Source organism: Rhinoderma darwinii, assembly GCF_050947455.1.
Source record: "Rhinoderma darwinii isolate aRhiDar2 chromosome 5 unlocalized genomic scaffold, aRhiDar2.hap1 SUPER_5_unloc_23, whole genome shotgun sequence".
Taxonomy (NCBI): Eukaryota; Metazoa; Chordata; class Amphibia; order Anura; family Rhinodermatidae; genus Rhinoderma; species Rhinoderma darwinii.
The window spans coordinates 239,241-264,163 of record NW_027461780.1 but is presented as its reverse complement, the minus strand read 5'-3'; the positions used below and the strand labels follow the sequence as shown (position 1 = coordinate 264,163).

Below are 24,923 nucleotides of genomic sequence, written 5' to 3'. Positions count from 1 at the left end.
AACAAGAGGTGGCAATCTATTCATTAATTGCATTTAATCAATGAGCTCATTATCACTCATGCATTGTCCAACAGGTGTTGAAATAATGGGATTAAAAGGGGAGATCCCTTCAGAAAGACAGAAACAATAGCAAAGACAAAAAACACTTTTGGAATCTGCTTTTAGTCAACACATAAGGAAAGGGTGCACCGGTCCTGGAAATACTGCAATACCAGGTCAATGCGTGGAGTGGACAGAGCAAGCTCTATTTCCATCTCCCTGTTCTAAAAATCCATTTAATATATGGTCCCCAGATAGGGGACGTATCAGATATTAAACTGATAAGAACAGATACTACACTTGATCTTAGCCAAAAGGCCGAGAAGCGATAACCCGAACGGGCCGCGCGTTGCCCGAGCCTGCCCGATACTGCTGTTCAGCCCTTGCAGCGATTCAGCCTACTTCTAGGCAATTCCATGGGGCCCTGCAGGCTCACACACTCACAGCTACACGGGAGGTGAATAAAGGCCGGAGAGGAAGCCAGACAGGATTTGCTTCTTTTGCTTGCACCACAATGCAGTGCTGAAAGAGGAGGAATCTACATAAAAACGCCTTCCTGGCAACGCCCAAATGCCCTGCTGCCATGCAGATAAACACTGGCAGCGGCAGCAAGTGCATGCCCACAGCCACCCCTTGTTCCTTCACACCTTGTATCAGCTGTAATCCAGTCCAGTCCAGTGCTGCCTGCTGAGCAGCACTGACCAACACTGCCTGGGCCCAGGCTTTTATCTCTGAGGCCCCATTATGATGTCAGAAAGCTGGCTCTGGAATCCTGAGGGCTCCACTATGACACGTGCAAAGTTCCGTCTGAACTTTATATAAGACGGTGAGGCTCAGTCAGTCACTCAGTGTTGCCTGAGAGGGCAACACTGCAACAGCCGGCCGCCAGGCTGTCTTTTTTTTGCACAGCTAGTTGCCTCCAGGAGGCCACAAGAGGGAGACAAGGGACTGCAAAATGGAAAATAGGCATCCACCAAATTTACAGACAACTTCTCCTTGCTCCTACAACCTCCATCCTTGCACAGTTTGTTATTCTTCTAGGTAACATAGTAACAAATCCAAATTGCTGCTCTCTTTGTAGGCAAGCAAGGCTTTGTTGCAACTGCAATTCTTACTTCTTCTTGAAATGTAGGGACGACAGTACATTCCATCACATCCATCTAGTGTACACAGGTAGGTCCATTGTGGCGGGCAGGCGAGCGGGCGGGCTGCTTTATTGGCTGTTTGCAGTTCCCCTACTCCACTCCACTATTTGACTGTTGTGCTGCATCAATCAATCAATCAATCAATCAATCAATCAATCAATCAATCAATCAATCAATCAGTGGCTGGCTCAGGTGCAGCTCTTTAACTTACCTAAAAGGGAGGGCGGAGAGAAGACAAGGAAGGTGAATGAGGTGTTCCAATGTGAAATGCCGGAAACACAGAAACACAGACGACACACAACAAGAGGTGGCAATCTATTCATTAATTGCATTTAATCAATGAGCTCATTATCACTCATGCATTGTCCAACAGGTGTTGAAATAATGGGATTAAAAGGGGAGATCCCTTCAGAAAGACAGAAACAATAGCAAAGACAAAAAACACTTTTGGAATCTGCTTTTAGTCAACACATAAGGAAAGGGTGCACCGGTCCTGGAAATACTGCAATACCAGGTCAATGCGTGGAGTGGACAGAGCAAGCTCTATTTCCATCTCCCTGTTCTAAAAATCCATTTAATATATGGTCCCCAGATAGGGGACGTATCAGATATTAAACTGATAAGAACAGATACTACACTTGATCTTAGCCAAAAGGCCGAGAAGCGATAACCCGAACGGGCCGCGCGTTGCCCGAGCCTGCCCGATACTGCTGTTCAGCCCTTGCAGCGATTCAGCCTACTTCTAGGCAATTCCATGGGGCCCTGCAGGCTCACACACTCACAGCTACACGGGAGGTGAATAAAGGCCGGAGAGGAAGCCAGACAGGATTTGCTTCTTTTGCTTGCACCACAATGCAGTGCTGAAAGAGGAGGAATCTACATAAAAACGCCTTCCTGGCAACGCCCAAATGCCCTGCTGCCATGCAGATAAACACTGGCAGCGGCAGCAAGTGCATGCCCACAGCCACCCCTTGTTCCTTCACACCTTGTATCAGCTGTAATCCAGTCCAGTCCAGTGCTGCCTGCTGAGCAGCACTGACCAACACTGCCTGGGCCCAGGCTTTTATCTCTGAGGCCCCATTATGATGTCAGAAAGCTGGCTCTGGAATCCTGAGGGCTCCACTATGACACGTGCAAAGTTCCGTCTGAACTTTATATAAGACGGTGAGGCTCAGTCAGTCACTCAGTGTTGCCTGAGAGGGCAACACTGCAACAGCCGGCCGCCAGGCTGTCTTTTTTTTGCACAGCTAGTTGCCTCCAGGAGGCCACAAGAGGGAGACAAGGGACTGCAAAATGGAAAATAGGCATCCACCAACTTTACAGACAACTTCTCCTTGCTCCTACAACCTCCATCCTTGCACAGTTTGTTATTCTTCTAGGTAACATAGTAACAAATCCAAATTGCTGCTCTCTTTGTAGGCAAGCAAGGCTTTGTTGCAACTGCAATTCTTACTTCTTCTTGAAATGTAGGGACGACAGTACATTCCATCACATCCATCTAGTGTACACAGGTAGGTCCATTGTGGCGGGCAGGCGAGCGGGCGGGCTGCTTTATTGGCTGTTTGCTGTTCCCCTACTCCACTCCACTATTTGACTGTTGTGCTGCATCAATCAATCAATCAATCAATCAATCAATCAATCAATCAATCAGTGGCTGGCTCAGGTGCAGCTCTTTAACTTACCTAAAAGGGAGGGCGGAGAGAAGACAAGGAAGGTGAATGAGGTGTTCCAATGTGAAATGCCGGAAACACAGAAACACAGACGACACACAACAAGAGGTGGCAATCTATTCATTAATTGCATTTAATCAATGAGCTCATTATCACTCATGCATTGTCCAACAGGTGTTGAAATAATGGGATTAAAAGGGGAGATCCCTTCAGAAAGACAGAAACAATAGCAAAGACAAAAAACACTTTTGGAATCTGCTTTTAGTCAACACATAAGGAAAGGGTGCACCGGTCCTGGAAATACTGCAATACCAGGTCAATGCGTGGAGTGGACAGAGCAAGCTCTATTTCCATCTCCCTATTCTAAAAATCCATTTAATATATGGTCCCCAGATAGGGGACGTATCAGATATTAAACTGATAAGAACAGATACTACACTTGATCTTAGCCAAAAGGCCGAGAAGCGATAACCCGAACGGGCCGCGCGTTGCCCGAGCCTGCCCGATACTGCTGTTCAGCCCTTGCAGCGATTCAGCCTACTTCTAGGCAATTCCATGGGGCCCTGCAGGCTCACACACTCACAGCTACACGGGAGGTGAATAAAGGCCGGAGAGGAAGCCAGACAGGATTTGCTTCTTTTGCTTGCACCACAATGCAGTGCTGAAAGAGGAGGAATCTACATAAAAACGCCTTCCTGGCAACGCCCAAATGCCCTGCTGCCATGCAGATAAACACTGGCAGCGGCAGCAAGTGCATGCCCACAGCCACCCCTTGTTCCTTCACACCTTGTATCAGCTGTAATCCAGTCCAGTCCAGTGCTGCCTGCTGAGCAGCACTGACCAACACTGCCTGGGCCCAGGCTTTTATCTCTGAGGCCCCATTATGATGTCAGAAAGCTGGCTCTGGAATCCTGAGGGCTCCACTATGACACGTGCAAAGTTCCGTCTGAACTTTATATAAGACGGTGAGGCTCAGTCAGTCACTCAGTGTTGCCTGAGAGGGCAACACTGCAACAGCCGGCCGCCAGGCTGTCTTTTTTTTGCACAGCTAGTTGCCTCCAGGAGGCCACAAGAGGGAGACAAGGGACTGCAAAATGGAAAATAGGCATCCACCAACTTTACAGACAACTTCTCCTTGCTCCTACAACCTCCATCCTTGCACAGTTTGTTATTCTTCTAGGTAACATAGTAACAAATCCAAATTGCTGCTCTCTTTGTAGGCAAGCAAGGCTTTGTTGCAACTGCAATTCTTACTTCTTCTTGAAATGTAGGGACGACAGTACATTCCATCACATCCATCTAGTGTACACAGGTAGGTCCATTGTGGCGGGCAGGCGAGCGGGCGGGCTGCTTTATTGGCTGTTTGCTGTTCCCCTACTCCACTCCACTATTTGACTGTTGTGCTGCATCAATCAATCAATCAATCAATCAATCAATCAATCAATCAATCAGTGGCTGGCTCAGGTGCAGCTCTTTAACTTACCTAAAAGGGAGGGCGGAGAGAAGACAAGGAAGGTGAATGAGGTGTTCCAATGTGAAATGCCGGAAACACAGAAACACAGACGACACACAACAAGAGGTGGCAATCTATTCATTAATTGCATTTAATCAATGAGCTCATTATCACTCATGCATTGTCCAACAGGTGTTGAAATAATGGGATTAAAAGGGGAGATCCCTTCAGAAAGACAGAAACAATAGCAAAGACAAAAAACACTTTTGGAATCTGCTTTTAGTCAACACATAAGGAAAGGGTGCACCGGTCCTGGAAATACTGCAATACCAGGTCAATGCGTGGAGTGGACAGAGCAAGCTCTATTTCCATCTCCCTGTTCTAAAAATCCATTTAATATATGGTCCCCAGATAGGGGACGTATCAGATATTAAACTGATAAGAACAGATACTACACTTGATCTTAGCCAAAAGGCCGAGAAGCGATAACCCGAACGGGCCGCGCGTTGCCCGAGCCTGCCCGATACTGCTGTTCAGCCCTTGCAGCGATTCAGCCTACTTCTAGGCAATTCCATGGGGCCCTGCAGTCTCACACACTCACAGCTACACGGGAGGTGAATAAAGGCCGGAGAGGAAGCCAGACAGGATTTGCTTCTTTTGCTTGCACCACAATGCAGTGCTGAAAGAGGAGGAATCTACATAAAAACGCCTTCCTGGCAACGCCCAAATGCCCTGCTGCCATGCAGATAAACACTGGCAGCGGCAGCAAGTGCATGCCCACAGCCACCCCTTGTTCCTTCACACCTTGTATCAGCTGTAATCCAGTCCAGTCCAGTGCTGCCTGCTGAGCAGCACTGACCAACACTGCCTGGGCCCAGGCTTTTATCTCTGAGGCCCCATTATGATGTCAGAAAGCTGGCTCTGGAATCCTGAGGGCTCCACTATGACACGTGCAAAGTTCCGTCTGAACTTTATATAAGACGGTGAGGCTCAGTCAGTCACTCAGTGTTGCCTGAGAGGGCAACACTGCAACAGCCGGCCGCCAGGCTGTCTTTTTTTTGCACAGCTAGTTGCCTCCAGGAGGCCACAAGAGGGAGACAAGGGACTGCAAAATGGAAAATAGGCATCCACCAACTTTACAGACAACTTCTCCTTGCTCCTACAACCTCCATCCTTGCACAGTTTGTTATTCTTCTAGGTAACATAGTAACAAATCCAAATTGCTGCTCTCTTTGTAGGCAAGCAAGGCTTTGTTGCAACTGCAATTCTTACTTCTTCTTGAAATGTAGGGACGACAGTACATTCCATCACATCCATCTAGTGTACACAGGTAGGTCCATTGTGGCGGGCAGGCGAGCGGGCGGGCTGCTTTATTGGCTGTTTGCTGTTCCCCTACTCCACTCCACTATTTGACTGTTGTGCTGCATCAATCAATCAATCAATCAATCAATCAATCAATCAATCAATCAATCAATCAATCAATCAGTGGCTGGCTCAGGTGCAGCTCTTTAACTTACCTAAAAGGGAGGGCGGAGAGAAGACAAGGAAGGTGAATGAGGTGTTCCAATGTGAAATGCCGGAAACACAGAAACACAGACGACACACAACAAGAGGTGGCAATCTATTCATTAATTGCATTTAATCAATGAGCTCATTATCACTCATGCATTGTCCAACAGGTGTTGAAATAATGGGATTAAAAGGGGAGATCCCTTCAGAAAGACAGAAACAATAGCAAAGACAAAAAACACTTTTGGAATCTGCTTTTAGTCAACACATAAGGAAAGGGTGCACCGGTCCTGGAAATACTGCAATACCAGGTCAATGCGTGGAGTGGACAGAGCAAGCTCTATTTCCATCTCCCTGTTCTAAAAATCCATTTAATATATGGTCCCCAGATAGGGGACGTATCAGATATTAAACTGATAAGAACAGATACTACACTTGATCTTAGCCAAAAGGCCGAGAAGCGATAACCCGAACGGGCCGCGCGTTGCCCGAGCCTGCCCGATACTGCTGTTCAGCCCTTGAAGCGATTCAGCCTACTTCTAGGCAATTCCATGGGGCCCTGCAGGCTCACACACTCACAGCTACACGGGAGGTGAATAAAGGCCGGAGAGGAAGCCAGACAGGATTTGCTTCTTTTGCTTGCACCACAATGCAGTGCTGAAAGAGGAGGAATCTACATAAAAACGCCTTCCTGGCAACGCCCAAATGCCCTGCTGCCATGCAGATAAACACTGGCAGCGGCAGCAAGTGCATGCCCACAGCCACCCCTTGTTCCTTCACACCTTGTATCAGCTGTAATCCAGTCCAGTCCAGTGCTGCCTGCTGAGCAGCACTGACCAACACTGCCTGGGCCCAGGCTTTTATCTCTGAGGCCCCATTATGATGTCAGAAAGCTGGCTCTGGAATCCTGAGGGCTCCACTATGACACGTGCAAAGTTCCGTCTGAACTTTATATAAGACGGTGAGGCTCAGTCAGTCACTCAGTGTTGCCTGAGAGGGCAACACTGCAACAGCCGGCCGCCAGGCTGTCTTTTTTTTGCACAGCTAGTTGCCTCCAGGAGGCCACAAGAGGGAGACAAGGGACTGCAAAATGGAAAATAGGCATCCACCAACTTTACAGACAACTTCTCCTTGCTCCTACAACCTCCATCCTTGCACAGTTTGTTATTCTTCTAGGTAACATAGTAACAAATCCAAATTGCTGCTCTCTTTGTAGGCAAGCAAGGCTTTGTTGCAACTGCAATTCTTACTTCTTCTTGAAATGTAGGGACGACAGTACATTCCATCACATCCATCTAGTGTACACAGGTAGGTCCATTGTGGCGGGCAGGCGAGCGGGCGGGCTGCTTTATTGGCTGTTTGCTGTTCCCCTACTCCACTCCACTATTTGACTGTTGTGCTGCATCAATCAATCAATCAATCAATCAATCAATCAATCAATCAATCAATCAATCAATCAGTGGCTGGCTCAGGTGCAGCTCTTTAACTTACCTAAAAGGGAGGGCGGAGAGAAGACAAGGAAGGTGAATGAGGTGTTCCAATGTGAAATGCCGGAAACACAGAAACACAGACGACACACAACAAGAGGTGGCAATCTATTCATTAATTGCATTTAATCAATGAGCTCATTATCACTCATGCATTGTCCAACAGGTGTTGAAATAATGGGATTAAAAGGGGAGATCCCTTCAGAAAGACAGAAACAATAGCAAAGACAAAAAACACTTTTGGAATCTGCTTTTAGTCAACACATAAGGAAACGGTGCACCGGTCCTGGAAATACTGCAATACCAGGTCAATGCGTGGAGTGGACAGAGCAAGCTCTATTTCCATCTCCCTGTTCTAAAAATCCATTTAATATATGGTCCCCAGATAGGGGACGTATCAGATATTAAACTGATAAGAACAGATACTACACTTGATCTTAGCCAAAAGGCCGAGAAGCGATAACCCGAACGGGCCGCGCGTTGCCCGAGCCTGCCCGATACTGCTGTTCAGCCCTTGCAGCGATTCAGCCTACTTCTAGGCAATTCCATGGGGCCCTGCAGGCTCACACACTCACAGCTACACGGGAGGTGAATAAAGGCCGGAGAGGAAGCCAGACAGGATTTGCTTCTTTTGCTTGCACCACAATGCAGTGCTGAAAGAGGAGGAATCTACATAAAAACGCCTTCCTGGCAACGCCCAAATGCCCTGCTGCCATGCAGATAAACACTGGCAGCGGCAGCAAGTGCATGCCCACAGCCACCCCTTGTTCCTTCACACCTTGTATCAGCTGTAATCCAGTCCAGTCCAGTGCTGCCTGCTGAGCAGCACTGACCAACACTGCCTGGGCCCAGGCTTTTATCTCTGAGGCCCCATTATGATGTCAGAAAGCTGGCTCTGGAATCCTGAGGGCTCCACTATGACACGTGCAAAGTTCCGTCTGAACTTTATATAAGACGGTGAGGCTCAGTCAGTCACTCAGTGTTGCCTGAGAGGGCAACACTGCAACAGCCGGCCGCCAGGCTGTCTTTTTTTTGCACAGCTAGTTGCCTCCAGGAGGCCACAAGAGGGAGACAAGGGACTGCAAAATGGAAAATAGGCATCCACCAACTTTACAGACAACTTCTCCTTGCTCCTACAACCTCCATCCTTGCACAGTTTGTTATTCTTCTAGGTAACATAGTAACAAATCCAAATTGCTGCTCTCTTTGTAGGCAAGCAAGGCTTTGTTGCAACTGCAATTCTTACTTCTTCTTGAAATGTAGGGACGACAGTACATTCCATCACATCCATCTAGTGTACACAGGTAGGTCCATTGTGGCGGGCAGGCGAGCGGGCGGGCTGCTTTATTGGCTGTTTGCTGTTCCCCTACTCCACTCCACTATTTGACTGTTGTGCTGCATCAATCAATCAATCAATCAATCAATCAATCAATCAATCAATCAATCAATCAATCAATCAATCAGTGGCTGGCTCAGGTGCAGCTCTTTAACTTACCTAAAAGGGAGGGCGGAGAGAAGACAAGGAAGGTGAATGAGGTGTTCCAATGTGAAATGCCGGAAACACAGAAACACAGACGACACACAACAAGAGGTGGCAATCTATTCATTAATTGCATTTAATCAATGAGCTCATTATCACTCATGCATTGTCCAACAGGTGTTGAAATAATGGGATTAAAAGGGGAGATCCCTTCAGAAAGACAGAAACAATAGCAAAGACAAAAAACACTTTTGGAATCTGCTTTTAGTCAACACATAAGGAAAGGGTGCACCGGTCCTGGAAATACTGCAATACCAGGTCAATGCGTGGAGTGGACAGAGCAAGCTCTATTTCCATCTCCCTGTTCTAAAAATCCATTTAATATATGGTCCCCAGATAGGGGACGTATCAGATATTAAACTGATAAGAACAGATACTACACTTGATCTTAGCCAAAAGGCCGAGAAGCGATAACCCGAACGGGCCGCGCGTTGCCCGAGCCTGCCCGATACTGCTGTTCAGCCCTTGCAGCGATTCAGCCTACTTCTAGGCAATTCCATGGGGCCCTGCAGGCTCACACACTCACAGCTACACGGGAGGTGAATAAAGGCCGGAGAGGAAGCCAGACAGGATTTGCTTCTTTTGCTTGCACCACAATGCAGTGCTGAAAGAGGAGGAATCTACATAAAAACGCCTTCCTGGCAACGCCCAAATGCCCTGCTGCCATGCAGATAAACACTGGCAGCGGCAGCAAGTGCATGCCCACAGCCACCCCTTGTTCCTTCACACCTTGTATCAGCTGTAATCCAGTCCAGTCCAGTGCTGCCTGCTGAGCAGCACTGACCAACACTGCCTGGGCCCAGGCTTTTATCTCTGAGGCCCCATTATGATGTCAGAAAGCTGGCTCTGGAATCCTGAGGGCTCCACTATGACACGTGCAAAGTTCCGTCTGAACTTTATATAAGACGGTGAGGCTCAGTCAGTCACTCAGTGTTGCCTGAGAGGGCAACACTGCAACAGCCGGCCGCCAGGCTGTCTTTTTTTTGCACAGCTAGTTGCCTCCAGGAGGCCACAAGAGGGAGACAAGGGACTGCAAAATGGAAAATAGGCATCCACCAACTTTACAGACAACTTCTCCTTGCTCCTACAACCTCCATCCTTGCACAGTTTGTTATTCTTCTAGGTAACATAGTAACAAATCCAAATTGCTGCTCTCTTTGTAGGCAAGCAAGGCTTTGTTGCAACTGCAATTCTTACTTCTTCTTGAAATGTAGGGACGACAGTACATTCCATCACATCCATCTAGTGTACACAGGTAGGTCCATTGTGGCGGGCAGGCGAGCGGGCGGGCTGCTTTATTGGCTGTTTGCTGTTCCCCTACTCCACTCCACTATTTGACTGTTGTGCTGCATCAATCAATCAATCAATCAATCAATCAATCAATCAATCAATCAATCAATCAATCAGTGGCTGGCTCAGGTGCAGCTCTTTAACTTACCTAAAAGGGAGGGCGGAGAGAAGACAAGGAAGGTGAATGAGGTGTTCCAATGTGAAATGCCGGAAACACAGAAACACAGACGACACACAACAAGAGGTGGCAATCTATTCATTAATTGCATTTAATCAATGAGCTCATTATCACTCATGCATTGTCCAACAGGTGTTGAAATAATGGGATTAAAAGGGGAGATCCCTTCAGAAAGACAGAAACAATAGCAAAGACAAAAAACACTTTTGGAATCTGCTTTTAGTCAACACATAAGGAAAGGGTGCACCGGTCCTGGAAATACTGCAATACCAGGTCAATGCGTGGAGTGGACAGAGCAAGCTCTATTTCCATCTCCCTGTTCTAAAAATCCATTTAATATATGGTCCCCAGATAGGGGACGTATCAGATATTAAACTGATAAGAACAGATACTACACTTGATCTTAGCCAAAAGGCCGAGAAGCGATAACCCGAACGGGCCGCGCGTTGCCCGAGCCTGCCCGATACTGCTGTTCAGCCCTTGCAGCGATTCAGCCTACTTCTAGGCAATTCCATGGGGCCCTGCAGGCTCACACACTCACAGCTACACGGGAGGTGAATAAAGGCCGGAGAGGAAGCCAGACAGGATTTGCTTCTTTTGCTTGCACCACAATGCAGTGCTGAAAGAGGAGGAATCTACATAAAAACGCCTTCCTGGCAACGCCCAAATGCCCTGCTGCCATGCAGATAAACACTGGCAGCGGCAGCAAGTGCATGCCCACAGCCACCCCTTGTTCCTTCACACCTTGTATCAGCTGTAATCCAGTCCAGTCCAGTGCTGCCTGCTGAGCAGCACTGACCAACACTGCCTGGGCCCAGGCTTTTATCTCTGAGGCCCCATTATGATGTCAGAAAGCTGGCTCTGGAATCCTGAGGGCTCCACTATGACACGTGCAAAGTTCCGTCTGAACTTTATATAAGACGGTGAGGCTCAGTCAGTCACTCAGTGTTGCCTGAGAGGGCAACACTGCAACAGCCGGCCGCCAGGCTGTCTTTTTTTTGCACAGCTAGTTGCCTCCAGGAGGCCACAAGAGGGAGACAAGGGACTGCAAAATGGAAAATAGGCATCCATCAACTTTACAGACAACTTCTCCTTGCTCCTACAACCTCCATCGTTGCACAGTTTGTTATTCTTCTAGGTAACATAGTAACAAATCCAAATTGCTGCTCTCTTTGTAGGCAAGCAAGGCTTTGTTGCAACTGCAATTCTTACTTCTTCTTGAAATGTAGGGACGACAGTACATTCCATCACATCCATCTAGTGTACACAGGTAGGTCCATTGTGGCGGGCAGGCGAGCGGGCGGGCTGCTTTATTGGCTGTTTGCTGTTCCCCTACTCCACTCCACTATTTGACTGTTGTGCTGCATCAATCAATCAATCAATCAATCAATCAATCAATCAATCAATCAATCAATCAATCAATCAATCAATCAATCAGTGGCTGGCTCAGGTGCAGCTCTTTAACTTACCTAAAAGGGAGGGCGGAGAGAAGACAAGGAAGGTGAATGAGGTGTTCCAATGTGAAATGCCGGAAACACAGAAACACAGACGACACACAACAAGAGGTGGCAATCTATTCATTAATTGCATTTAATCAATGAGCTCATTATCACTCATGCATTGTCCAACAGGTGTTGAAATAATGGGATTAAAAGGGGAGATCCCTTCAGAAAGACAGAAACAATAGCAAAGACAAAAAACACTTTTGGAATCTGCTTTTAGTCAACACATAAGGAAAGGGTGCACCGGTCCTGGAAATACTGCAATACCAGGTCAATGCGTGGAGTGGACAGAGCAAGCTCTATTTCCATCTCCCTGTTCTAAAAATCCATTTAATATATGGTCCCCAGATAGGGGACGTATCAGATATTAAACTGATAAGAACAGATACTACACTTGATCTTAGCCAAAAGGCCGAGAAGCGATAACCCGAACGGGCCGCGCGTTGCCCGAGCCTGCCCGATACTGCTGTTCAGCCCTTGCAGCGATTCAGCCTACTTCTAGGCAATTCCATGGGGCCCTGCAGGCTCACACACTCACAGCTACACGGGAGGTGAATAAAGGCCGGAGAGGAAGCCAGACAGGATTTGCTTCTTTTGCTTGCACCACAATGCAGTGCTGAAAGAGGAGGAATCTACATAAAAATGCCTTCCTGGCAACGCCCAAATGCCCTGCTGCCATGCAGATAAACACTGGCAGCGGCAGCAAGTGCATGCCCACAGCCACCCCTTGTTCCTTCACACCTTGTATCAGCTGTAATCCAGTCCAGTCCAGTGCTGCCTGCTGAGCAGCACTGACCAACACTGCCTGGGCCCAGGCTTTTATCTCTGAGGCCCCATTATGATGTCAGAAAGCTGGCTCTGGAATCCTGAGGGCTCCACTATGACACGTGCAAAGTTCCGTCTGAACTTTATATAAGACGGTGAGGCTCAGTCAGTCACTCAGTGTTGCCTGAGAGGGCAACACTGCAACAGCCGGCCGCCAGGCTGTCTTTTTTTTGCACAGCTAGTTGCCTCCAGGAGGCCACAAGAGGGAGACAAGGGACTGCAAAATGGAAAATAGGCATCCACCAACTTTACAGACAACTTCTCCTTGCTCCTACAACCTCCATCCTTGCACAGTTTGTTATTCTTCTAGGTAACATAGTAACAAATCCAAATTGCTGCTCTCTTTGTAGGCAAGCAAGGCTTTGTTGCAACTGCAATTCTTACTTCTTCTTGAAATGTAGGGACGACAGTACATTCCATCACATCCATCTAGTGTACACAGGTAGGTCCATTGTGGCGGGCAGGCGAGCGGGCGGGCTGCTTTATTGGCTGTTTGCTGTTCCCCTACTCCACTCCACTATTTGACTGTTGTGCTGCATCAATCAATCAATCAATCAATCAATCAATCAATCAATCAATCAATCAATCAGTGGCTGGCTCAGGTGCAGCTCTTTAACTTACCTAAAAGGGAGGGCGGAGAGAAGACAAGGAAGGTGAATGAGGTGTTCCAATGTGAAATGCCGGAAACACAGAAACACAGACGACACACAACAAGAGGTGGCAATCTATTCATTAATTGCATTTAATCAATGAGCTCATTATCACTCATGCATTGTCCAACAGGTGTTGAAATAATGGGATTAAAAGGGGAGATCCCTTCAGAAAGACAGAAACAATAGCAAAGACAAAAAACACTTTTGGAATCTGCTTTTAGTCAACACATAAGGAAAGGGTGCACCGGTCCTGGAAATACTGCAATACCAGGTCAATGCGTGGAGTGGACAGAGCAAGCTCTATTTCCATCTCCCTGTTCTAAAAATCCATTTAATATATGGTCCCCAGATAGGGGACGTATCAGATATTAAACTGATAAGAACAGATACTACACTTGATCTTAGCCAAAAGGCCGAGAAGCGATAACCCGAACGGGCCGCGCGTTGCCCGAGCCTGCCCGATACTGCTGTTCAGCCCTTGCAGCGATTCAGCCTACTTCTAGGCAATTCCATGGGGCCCTGCAGGCTCACACACTCACAGCTACACGGGAGGTGAATAAAGGCCGGAGAGGAAGCCAGACAGGATTTGCTTCTTTTGCTTGCACCACAATGCAGTGCTGAAAGAGGAGGAATCTACATAAAAACGCCTTCCTGGCAACGCCCAAATGCCCTGCTGCCATGCAGATAAACACTGGCAGCGGCAGCAAGTGCATGCCCACAGCCACCCCTTGTTCCTTCACACCTTGTATCAGCTGTAATCCAGTCCAGTCCAGTGCTGCCTGCTGAGCAGCACTGACCAACACTGCCTGGGCCCAGGCTTTTATCTCTGAGGCCCCATTATGATGTCAGAAAGCTGGCTCTGGAATCCTGAGGGCTCCACTATGACACGTGCAAAGTTCCGTCTGAACTTTATATAAGACGGTGAGGCTCAGTCAGTCACTCAGTGTTGCCTGAGAGGGCAACACTGCAACAGCCGGCCGCCAGGCTGTCTTTTTTTTGCACAGCTAGTTGCCTCCAGGAGGCCACAAGAGGGAGACAAGGGACTGCAAAATGGAAAATAGGCATCCACCAACTTTACAGACAACTTCTCCTTGCTCCTACAACCTCCATCCTTGCACAGTTTGTTATTCTTCTAGGTAACATAGTAACAAATCCAAATTGCTGCTCTCTTTGTAGGCAAGCAAGGCTTTGTTGCAACTGCAATTCTTACTTCTTCTTGAAATGTAGGGACGACAGTACATTCCATCACATCCATCTAGTGTACACAGGTAGGTCCATTGTGGCGGGCAGGCGAGCGGGCGGGCTGCTTTATTGGCTGTTTGCTGTTCCCCTACTCCACTCCACTATTTGACTGTTGTGCTGCATCAATCAATCAATCAATCAATCAATCAATCAATCAATCAATCAATCAATCAATCAATCAGTGGCTGGCTCAGGTGCAGCTCTTTAACTTACCTAAAAGGGAGGGCGGAGAGAAGACAAGGAAGGTGAATGAGGTGTTCCAATGTGAAATGCCGGAAACACAGAAACACAGACGACACACAACAAGAGGTGGCAATCTATTCATTAATTGCATTTAATCAATGAGCTCATTATCACTCATGCATTGTCCAACAGGTGTTGAAATAATGGGATTAAAAGGGGAGATCCCTTCAGAAAGACAGAAACAATAGCAAAGACAAAAAACACTTTTGGAATCTGCTTTTAGTCAACACATAAGGAAAGGGTGCACCGGTCCTGGAAATACTGCAATACCAGGTCAATGCGTGGAGTGGACAGAGCAAGCTCTATTTCCATCTCCCTGTTCTAAAAATCCATTTAATATATGGTCCCCAGATAGGGGACGTATCAGATATTAAACTGATAAGAACAGATACTACACTTGATCTTAGCCAAAAGGCCGAGAAGCGATAACCCGAACGGGCCGCGCGTTGCCCGAGCCTGCCCGATACTGCTGTTCAGCCCTTGCAGCGATTCAGCCTACTTCTAGGCAATTCCATGGGGCCCTGCAGGCTCACACACTCACAGCTACACGGGAGGTGAATAAAGGCCGGAGAGGAAGCCAGACAGGATTTGCTTCTTTTGCTTGCACCACAATGCAGTGCTGAAAGAGGAGGAATCTACATAAAAACGCCTTCCTGGCAACGCCCAAATGCCCTGCTGCCATGCAGATAAACACTGGCAGCGGCAGCAAGTGCATGCCCACAGCCACCCCTTGTTCCTTCACACCTTGTATCAGCTGTAATCCAGTCCAGTCCAGTGCTGCCTGCTGAGCAGCACTGACCAACACTGCCTGGGCCCAGGCTTTTATCTCTGAGGCCCCATTATGATGTCAGAAAGCTGGCTCTGGAATCCTGAGGGCTCCACTATGACACGTGCAAAGTTCCGTCTGAACTTCATATAAGACGGTGAGGCTCAGTCAGTCACTCAGTGTTGCCTGAGAGGGCAACACTGCAACAGCCGGCCGCCAGGCTGTCTTTTTTTTGCACAGCTAGTTGCCTCCAGGAGGCCACAAGAGGGAGACAAGGGACTGCAAAATGGAAAATAGGCATCCACCAACTTTACAGACAACTTCTCCTTGCTCCTACAACCTCCATCCTTGCACAGTTTGTTATTCTTCTAGGTAACATAGTAACAAATCCAAATTGCTGCTCTCTTTGTAGGCAAGCAAGGCTTTGTTGCAACTGCAATTCTTACTTCTTCTTGAAATGTAGGGACGACAGTACATTCCATCACATCCATCTAGTGTACACAGGTAGGTCCATTGTGGCGGGCAGGCGAGCGGGCGGGCTGCTTTATTGGCTGTTTGCTGTTCCCCTACTCCACTCCACTATTTGACTGTTGTGCTGCATCAATCAATCAATCAATCAATCAATCAATCAATCAGTGGCTGGCTCAGGTGCAGCTCTTTAACTTACCTAAAAGGGAGGGCGGAGAGAAGACAAGGAAGGTGAATGAGGTGTTCCAATGTGAAATGCCGGAAACACAGAAACACAGACGACACACAACAAGAGGTGGCAATCTATTCATTAATTGCATTTAATCAATGAGCTCATTATCACTCATGCATTGTCCAACAGGTGTTGAAATAATGGGATTAAAAGGGGAGATCCCTTCAGAAAGACAGAAACAATAGCAAAGACAAAAAACACTTTTGGAATCTGCTTTTAGTCAACACATAAGGAAAGGGTGCACCGGTCCTGGAAATACTGCAATACCAGGTCAATGCGTGGAGTGGACAGAGCAAGCTCTATTTCCATCTCCCTGTTCTAAAAATCCATTTAATATATGGTCCCCAGATAGGGGACGTATCAGATATTAAACTGATAAGAACAGATACTACACTTGATCTTAGCCAAAAGGCCGAGAAGCGATAACCCGAACGGGCCGCGCGTTGCCCGAGCCTGCCCGATACTGCTGTTCAGCCCTTGCAGCGATTCAGCCTACTTCTAGGCAATTCCATGGGGCCCTGCAGGCTCACACACTCACAGCTACACGGGAGGTGAATAAAGGCCGGAGAGGAAGCCAGACAGGATTTGCTTCTTTTGCTTGCACCACAATGCAGTGCTGAAAGAGGAGGAATCTACATAAAAACGCCTTCCTGGCAACGCCCAAATGCCCTGCTGCCATGCAGATAAACACTGGCAGCGGCAGCAAGTGCATGCCCACAGCCACCCCTTGTTCCTTCACACCTTGTATCAGCTGTAATCCAGTCCAGTCCAGTGCTGCCTGCTGAGCAGCACTGACCAACACTGCCTGGGCCCAGGCTTTTATCTCTGAGGCCCCATTATGATGTCAGAAAGCTGGCTCTGGAATCCTGAGGGCTCCACTATGACACGTGCAAAGTTCCGTCTGAACTTTATATAAGACGGTGAGGCTCAGTCAGTCACTCAGTGTTGCTGAGAGGGCAACACTGCAACAGCCGGCCGCCAGGCTGTCTTTTTTTTGCACAGCTAGTTGCCTCCAGGAGGCCACAAGAGGGAGACAAGGGACTGCAAAATGGAAAATAGGCATCCACCAACTTTACAGACAACTTCTCCTTGCTCCTACAACCTCCATCCTTGCACAGTTTGTTGTTCTTCTAGGTAACATAGTAACAAATCCAAATTGCTGCTCTCTTTGTAGGCAAGCAAGGCTTTGTTGCAACTGCAATTCTTACTTCTTCTTGAAATGTAGGGACGACAGTACATTCCATCACATCCATCTAGTGTACACAGGTAGGTCCATTGTGGCGGGCAGGCGAGCGGGCGGGCTGCTTTATTGGCTGTTTGCTGTTCCCCTACTCCACTCCACTATTTGACTGTTGTGCTGCATCAATCAATCAATCAATCAATCAATCAATCAATCAGTGGCTGGCTCAGGTGCAGCTCTTTAACTTACCTAAAAGGGAGGGCGGAGAGAAGACAAGGAAGGTGAATGAGGTGTTCCAATGTGAAATGCCGGAAACACAGAAACACAGACGACACACAACAAGAGGTGGCAATCTATTCATTAATTGCATTTAATCAATGAGCTCATTATCACTCATGCATTGTCCAACAGGTGTTGAAATAATGGGATTAAAAGGGGAGATCCCTTCAGAAAGACAGAAACAATAGCAAAGACAAAAAACACTTTTGGAATCTGCTTTTAGTCAACACATAAGGAAAGGGTGCACCGGTCCTGGAAATACTGCAATACCAGGTCAATGCGTGGAGTGGACAGAGCAAGCTCTATTTCCATCTCCCTGTTCTAAAAATCCATTTAATATATGGTCCCCAGATAGGGGACGTATCAGATATTAAACTGATAAGAACAGATACTACACTTGATCTTAGCCAAAAGGCCGAGAAGCGATAACCCGAACGGGCCGCGCGTTGCCCGAGCCTGCCCGATACTGCTGTTCAGCCCTTGCAGCGATTCAGCCTACTTCTAGGCAATTCCATGGGGCCCTGCAGGCTCACACACTCACAGCTACACGGGAGGTGAATAAAGGCCGGAGAGGAAGCCAGACAGGATTTGCTTCTTTTGCTTGCACCACAATGCAGTGCTGAAAGAGGAGGAATCTACATAAAAACGCCTTCCTGGCAACGCCCAAATGCCCTGCTGCCATGCAGATAAACACTGGCAGCGGCAGCAAGTGCATGCCCACAGCCACCCCTTGTTCCTTCACACCTTGTATCAGCTGTAATCCAGTCCAGTCCAGTGCTGCCTGCTGAGCAGCACTGACCAACACTGCCTGGGCCCAGGCTTTTATCTCTGAGGCCCCATTATGATGTCAGAAAGCTGGCTCTGGAATCCTGAGGGCTCCACTATGACACGTGCAAAGTTCCGTCTGAACTTTATATAAGACGGTGAGGCTCAGTCAGTCACTCAGTGTTGCCTGAGAGGGCAACACTGCAACAGCCGGCCGCCAGGCTGTCTTTTTTTTGCACAGCTAGTTGCCTCCAGGAGGCCACAAGAGGGAGACAAGGGACTGCAAAATGGAAAATAGGCATCCACCAACTTTACAGACAACTTCTCCTTGCTCCTACAACCTCCATCCTTGCACAGTTTGTTATTCTTCTAGGTAACATAGTAACAAATCCAAATTGCTGCTCTCTTTGTAGGCAAGCAAGGCTTTGTTGCAACTGCAATTCTTACTTCTTCTTGAAATGTAGGGACGACAGTACATTCCATCACATCCATCTAGTGTACACAGGTAGGTCCATTGTGGCGGGCAGGCGAGCGGGCGGGCTGCTTTATTGGCTGTTTGCTGTTCCCCTACTCCACTCCACTATTTGACTGTTGTGCTGCATCAATCAATCAATCAATCAATCAATCAATCAATCAATCAATCAATCAATCAGTGGCTGGCTCAGGTGCAGCTCTTTAACTTACCTAAAAGGGAGGGCGGAGAGAAGACAAGGAAGGTGAATGAGGTGTTCCAATGTGAAATGCCGGAAACACAGAAACACAGACGACACACAACAAGAGGTGGCAATCTATTCATTAATTGCATTTAATCAATGAGCTCATTATCACTCATGCATTGTCCAACAGGTGTTGAAATAATGGGATTAAAAGGGGAGATCCCTTCAGAAAGACAGAAACAATAGCAAAGACAAAAAACACTTTTGGAATCTGCTTTTAGTCAACACATAAGGAAAGGGTGCACCGGTCCTGGAAATACTGCAATACCAGGTCAATGCGTGGAGTGGACAGAGCAAGCTCTATTTCCATCTCCCTGTTCTAAAAATCCATTTAATATATGGTCCCCAGATAGGGGACGTATCAGATATTAAACTGATAAGAACAGATACTACACTTGATCTTAGCCAAAAGGCCGAGAAGCGATAACCCGAACGGGCCGCGCGTTGCCCGAGCCTGCCCGATACTGCTGTTCAGCCCTTGCAGCGATTCAGCCTACTTCTAGGCAATTCCATGGGGCCCTGCAGGCTCACACACTCACAGCTACACGGGAGGTGAATAAAGGCCGGAGAGGAAGCCAGACAGGATTTGCTTCTTTTGCTTGCACCACAATGCAGTGCTGAAAGAGGAGGAATCTACATAAAAACGCCTTCCTGGCAACGCCCAAATGCCCTGCTGCCATGCAGATAAACACTGGCAGCGGCAGCAAGTGCATGCCCACAGCCACCCCTTGTTCCTTCACACCTTGTATCAGCTGTAATCCAGTCCAGTCCAGTGCTGCCTGCTGAGCAGCACTGACCAACACTGCCTGGGCCCAGGCTTTTATCTCTGAGGCCCCATTATGATGTCAGAAAGCTGGCTCTGGAATCCTGAGGGCTCCACTATGACACGTGCAAAGTTCCGTCTGAACTTTATATAAGACGGTGAGGCTCAGTCAGTCACTCAGTGTTGCCTGAGAGGGCAACACTGCAACAGCCGGCCGCCAGGCTGTCTTTTTTTTGCACAGCTAGTTGCCTCCAGGAGGCCACAAGAGGGAGACAAGGGACTGCAAAATGGAAAATAGGCATCCACCAACTTTACAGACAACTTCTCCTTGCTCCTACAACCTCCATCCTTGCACAGTTTGTTATTCTTCTAGGTAACATAGTAACAAATCCAAATTGCTGCTCTCTTTGTAGGCAAGCAAGGCTTTGTTGCAACTGCAATTCTTACTTCTTCTTGAAATGTAGGGACGACAGTACATTCCATCACATCCATCTAGTGTACACAGGTAGGTCCATTGTGGCGGGCAGGCGAGCGGGCGGGCTGCTTTATTGGCTGTTTGCTGTTCCCCTACTCCACTCCACTATTTGACTGTTGTGCTGCATCAATCAATCAATCAATCAATCAATCAATCAATCAATCAATCAATCAATCAATCAATCAGTGGCTGGCTCAGGTGCAGCTCTTTAACTTACCTAAAAGGGAGGGCGGAGAGAAGACAAGGAAGGTGAATGAGGTGTTCCAATGTGAAATGCCGGAAACACAGAAACACAGACGACACACAACAAGAGGTGGCAATCTATTCATTAATTGCATTTAATCAATGAGCTCATTATCACTCATGCATTGTCCAACAGGTGTTGAAATAATGGGATTAAAAGGGGAGATCCCTTCAGAAAGACAGAAACAATAGCAAAGACAAAAAACACTTTTGGAATCTGCTTTTAGTCAACACATAAGGAAAGGGTGCACCGGTCCTGGAAATACTGCAATACCAGGTCAATGCGTGGAGTGGACAGAGCAAGCTCTATTTCCATCTCCCTGTTCTAAAAATCCATTTAATATATGGTCCCCAGATAGGGGACGTATCAGATATTAAACTGATAAGAACAAATACTACACTTGATCTTAGCCAAAAGGCCGAGAAGCGATAACCCGAACGGGCCGCGCGTTGCCCGAGCCTGCCCGATACTGCTGTTCAGCCCTTGCAGCGATTCAGCCTACTTCTAGGCAATTCCATGGGGCCCTGCAGGCTCACACACTCACAGCTACACGGGAGGTGAATAAAGGCCGGAGAGGAAGCCAGACAGGATTTGCTTCTTTTGCTTGCACCACAATGCAGTGCTGAAAGAGGAGGAATCTACATAAAAACGCCTTCCTGGCAACGCCCAAATGCCCTGCTGCCATGCAGATAAACACTGGCAGCGGCAGCAAGTGCATGCCCACAGCCACCCCTTGTTCCTTCACACCTTGTATCAGCTGTAATCCAGTCCAGTCCAGTGCTGCCTGCTGAGCAGCACTGACCAACACTGCCTGGGCCCAGGCTTTTATCTCTGAGGCCCCATTATGATGTCAGAAAGCTGGCTCTGGAATCCTGAGGGCTCCACTATGACACGTGCAAAGTTCCGTCTGAACTTTATATAAGACGGTGAGGCTCAGTCAGTCACTCAGTGTTGCCTGAGAGGGCAACACTGCAACAGCCGGCCGCCAGGCTGTCTTTTTTTTGCACAGCTAGTTGCCTCCAGGAGGCCACAAGAGGGAGACAAGGGACTGCAAAATGGAAAATAGGCATCCACCAACTTTACAGACAACTTCTCCTTGCTCCTACAACCTCCATCCTTGCACAGTTTGTTATTCTTCTAGGTAACATAGTAACAAATCCAAATTGCTGCTCTCTTTGTAGGCAAGCAAGGCTTTGTTGCAACTGCAATTCTTACTTCTTCTTGAAATGTAGGGACGACAGTACATTCCATCACATCCATCTAGTGTACACAGGTAGGTCCATTGTGGCGGGCAGGCGAGCGGGCGGGCTGCTTTATTGGCTGTTTGCTGTTCCCCTACTCCACTCCACTATTTGACTGTTGTGCTGCATCAATCAATCAATCAATCAATCAATCAATCAATCAATCAATCAGTGGCTGGCTCAGGTGCAGCTCTTTAACTTACCTAAAAGGGAGGGCGGAGAGAAGACAAGGAAGGTGAATGAGGTGTTCCAATGTGAAATGCCGGAAACACAGAAACACAGACTACACACAACAAGAGGTGGCAATCTATTCATTAATTGCATTTAAGCCCTTCCCGACATGCGCCGTACATGTACGGCGCTGTCGGGAGGTGCTTCCCGCAAAGCGCCGTACATGTACGGCGCAGGGATTGTGCGGGCTCAGGAGCAGAGCCGGCACCATCACCGCGGGGTGACAGCTGTATTATACAGCTGGCACCCTCCTGTAACTGCCAGGACCGGAGCTACTCTCCGATCCGGCAGATTAACCCCTCAGATGCTGCGCTCAATAGAGCGCAGCATCTGATAGGTTTTCACCCGATCGGCAACCCAGTGATGCAATCGCTGGGTTGCTGTGGCAATCGGACGCCAGAAAATGGCGTCCGAGTCTGCCTTGTACGGGAGCCCATGAGGACCCGCCTTCGGCGTGTCCTCATAGGCTTGCTGTCAGTGAATAACTGACAGCGCTAATACACTGCACTTCGTATATAGTGCAGTGTATTAGAGTAGCGATCGGGGCATCAGGCCCTCATGTCCCCTAGTGGGACAAGTCAGAAAAGTAAAAAAAAGTTAATAAAAATGTGGTAAAACAATAAAAACACACACATTTCAAATAAAAATAAAGCTAAACTGACTTTTTTCCCATAGTAAGACTTTTATTATGGGAAAAACCGTAAAAATTAAAAAAACTATACATAATTGGTATCGCCGCGTCCGTAACGACCCAAACTACAAAACTATTATGTAATTTATTCCGCACGGTGAACGCCATAAAAAAAAAACCATGAAAAACAACGCCAGAATCTTTGTTTTTAGGTCACATCTCCTTCCAAAAAATGCTATAAAAAGTGATCAAAAAGTCACATTTACTCCAAAATAGTACCAATAAAAACGGCAATCCGTCCCGCAAAAAATAATCCCTGACACCGTTTCGTGCACGCAAAAATAAAAAAGTTATGGGTCTTAGAATATGGCGACACAGAAAACAAATGATTTTATAAAAAAAGTGATTTTATTGTGCAAAAGCCGCAATACATAAAAAAAACTATATAAATTTGGTATCGCCGTAATCGTATCGACCCGCAGAATAAAGCCAACATGTAATTTAGGGCGCACTGTGGATGCCGATAAAAAAAACAATAAAAAACGATTCCAGAATTGCTTGTTTTTGGTAATTTCCTTTACCAAAAAATGAAATAAAAAGTGATCAAAAAGTCGTATGTGTTCTAAAATGGTACCAATAAAATCTACAGCCCGTCTCGCAAAAAACAAGCCCGCACACCGCTCAATCAACTGAAAAACAAAAAAGTTACGGCACTAGTAATGCGGTGATGAAAAAACATCTCAATGCGCAGGCCGGAGGGGAACATTCCTGCAGTTTCAGGGCCCTAGTATTTAGGAACTAGGAAAGGGCAGGGACATAGCACATCCGCTGGAAGTGAGGGCGCCCGTATTATACCAGCGCAAAACTTTCCCAGTAATATTTCCCAAACTACGAAGGAGAAAAAGTCCCCTAAAGGTGCAGAGCGTTACAAAGGAGGGATAAGAAAGAAAACCGTTTATCAGTGTGACGCCGGCCTGTGCATGACGGATCGCGTCACATCGTAACACACATCTATGGAGAATTGTATTATTTACCCCATTATTATACCCTCTTATTATGCCCTGATGTACTCCGCACAGATTACATATACCCCTGATATACTCCGCACAGATTACATATACCCCTGATATACTCCGCACAGATTACATATACCCCTGATATACTCCGCACAGATTACATATACCCCTGATATACTCCGCACAGATTACATATACCCCTGATATACTCCGCACAGATTACATATACCCTGATGTACTCCGCACAGATTACATATACCCTGATGGACTCCGCACAGATTACATATACCCTGATGTACTCCGCACAGCTTACATATACCCTGATGTACTCCGCACAGATTACATATGCCACCACATTATAAACTGAAATACCAGCAAAACCCCAAACAGAACTATTACCAAGCAAAATCCATGCTCAAAATGGCGGTCTTTCCCTTCTTAGCCCTACAGCGTGCCCAAACAGCAATTTATGGCCACAAGTAAGGCATTACCATACCCGGGAGAACCCGCTTAACAATTTATGGGGTAAGATTCTCTAGGGGCACAACATCTTGTGCGGTGAATGGGCAGATCAGTGGAAAAATTGAAATTTCTGAAAAACACCTGTGATGTCTAAATTCTCACTACACCCCTTGATAAATGCCTTTAGGGGTGTAGTTTCTAAAACGGGGTCACTTTTGTTTGGTACATCAGGGGTTTTGCAAATGCAACATGGCGTCCGCAAACCATTCCAGCAAAATCTACGCTCCAAAAGATAAATACTGCTCCTTTTCTTCTGAATGCTCCCATATACGTAAATAGCCGATTATAACCACAAATGGGGTGTTACCGTACTCGGGAGAAATTACTTTACAAATGTTGGGGGGCTTTTTCTTCTCTATTCCTTGTAAAAATGAAAAATGTTGATCTAAAACTACATCTTGTTGGAAAAAAAAAATATTTTTCATTTTCATAGCTTAATTCTAATTAATTCAGCAAAAAACCTTTGGGATCAAAATTTTCACTATACCCCTAGATGATTCCTCAGGGGGTGCAGTTTCCCAAATGGAGTCAATTTTGGGGTGTTTCCACTGTACTAGTACTACAGGGGCTCAGCAAATGTGACATGGCGCCCAGACACTATCCAAAATCCAAATGGTG

General features: G+C 47.2%; 15 non-coding genes across 15 annotated transcripts; all 15 read right to left on the bottom strand.

The window, feature by feature from the left end:
* Positions 1-178: 178 nt before the first annotated feature.
* On the bottom strand, positions 179-369 carry LOC142687485 (U2 spliceosomal RNA). Its single transcript, XR_012856705.1, has one exon. It is a non-coding gene; the product is annotated as a U2 spliceosomal RNA (small nuclear RNA).
* A 1,292-nt stretch (positions 370-1,661) lies between these two features.
* LOC142687484 (U2 spliceosomal RNA) lies at positions 1,662-1,852 on the bottom strand. The gene has a single exon (XR_012856704.1). It is a non-coding gene; the product is annotated as a U2 spliceosomal RNA (small nuclear RNA).
* Positions 1,853-3,132: 1,280 nt separating this feature from the next.
* On the bottom strand, positions 3,133-3,323 carry LOC142687491 (U2 spliceosomal RNA). The gene has a single exon (XR_012856710.1). It is a non-coding gene; the product is annotated as a U2 spliceosomal RNA (small nuclear RNA).
* Positions 3,324-4,603: 1,280 nt separating this feature from the next.
* On the bottom strand, positions 4,604-4,794 carry LOC142687483 (U2 spliceosomal RNA). The gene has a single exon (XR_012856703.1). It is a non-coding gene; the product is annotated as a U2 spliceosomal RNA (small nuclear RNA).
* Positions 4,795-6,090: 1,296 nt separating this feature from the next.
* LOC142687482 (U2 spliceosomal RNA) lies at positions 6,091-6,281 on the bottom strand. Its single transcript, XR_012856702.1, has one exon. It is a non-coding gene; the product is annotated as a U2 spliceosomal RNA (small nuclear RNA).
* Positions 6,282-7,573: 1,292 nt separating this feature from the next.
* On the bottom strand, positions 7,574-7,764 carry LOC142687493 (U2 spliceosomal RNA). Its single transcript, XR_012856712.1, has one exon. It is a non-coding gene; the product is annotated as a U2 spliceosomal RNA (small nuclear RNA).
* A 1,300-nt stretch (positions 7,765-9,064) lies between these two features.
* On the bottom strand, positions 9,065-9,255 carry LOC142687480 (U2 spliceosomal RNA). Its single transcript, XR_012856700.1, has one exon. It is a non-coding gene; the product is annotated as a U2 spliceosomal RNA (small nuclear RNA).
* Positions 9,256-10,547: 1,292 nt separating this feature from the next.
* On the bottom strand, positions 10,548-10,738 carry LOC142687478 (U2 spliceosomal RNA). Its single transcript, XR_012856699.1, has one exon. It is a non-coding gene; the product is annotated as a U2 spliceosomal RNA (small nuclear RNA).
* A 1,308-nt stretch (positions 10,739-12,046) lies between these two features.
* On the bottom strand, positions 12,047-12,237 carry LOC142687477 (U2 spliceosomal RNA). The gene has a single exon (XR_012856698.1). It is a non-coding gene; the product is annotated as a U2 spliceosomal RNA (small nuclear RNA).
* A 1,288-nt stretch (positions 12,238-13,525) lies between these two features.
* Positions 13,526-13,716, bottom strand: LOC142687476 (U2 spliceosomal RNA). Its single transcript, XR_012856697.1, has one exon. It is a non-coding gene; the product is annotated as a U2 spliceosomal RNA (small nuclear RNA).
* A 1,296-nt stretch (positions 13,717-15,012) lies between these two features.
* LOC142687475 (U2 spliceosomal RNA) lies at positions 15,013-15,203 on the bottom strand. Its single transcript, XR_012856696.1, has one exon. It is a non-coding gene; the product is annotated as a U2 spliceosomal RNA (small nuclear RNA).
* A 1,272-nt stretch (positions 15,204-16,475) lies between these two features.
* Positions 16,476-16,666, bottom strand: LOC142687473 (U2 spliceosomal RNA). Its single transcript, XR_012856694.1, has one exon. It is a non-coding gene; the product is annotated as a U2 spliceosomal RNA (small nuclear RNA).
* A 1,271-nt stretch (positions 16,667-17,937) lies between these two features.
* Positions 17,938-18,128, bottom strand: LOC142687472 (U2 spliceosomal RNA). The gene has a single exon (XR_012856693.1). It is a non-coding gene; the product is annotated as a U2 spliceosomal RNA (small nuclear RNA).
* A 1,288-nt stretch (positions 18,129-19,416) lies between these two features.
* On the bottom strand, positions 19,417-19,607 carry LOC142687471 (U2 spliceosomal RNA). Its single transcript, XR_012856692.1, has one exon. It is a non-coding gene; the product is annotated as a U2 spliceosomal RNA (small nuclear RNA).
* A 1,296-nt stretch (positions 19,608-20,903) lies between these two features.
* LOC142687505 (U2 spliceosomal RNA) lies at positions 20,904-21,094 on the bottom strand. Its single transcript, XR_012856723.1, has one exon. It is a non-coding gene; the product is annotated as a U2 spliceosomal RNA (small nuclear RNA).
* Between the last annotated feature and the right edge of the window lie 3,829 nt (positions 21,095-24,923).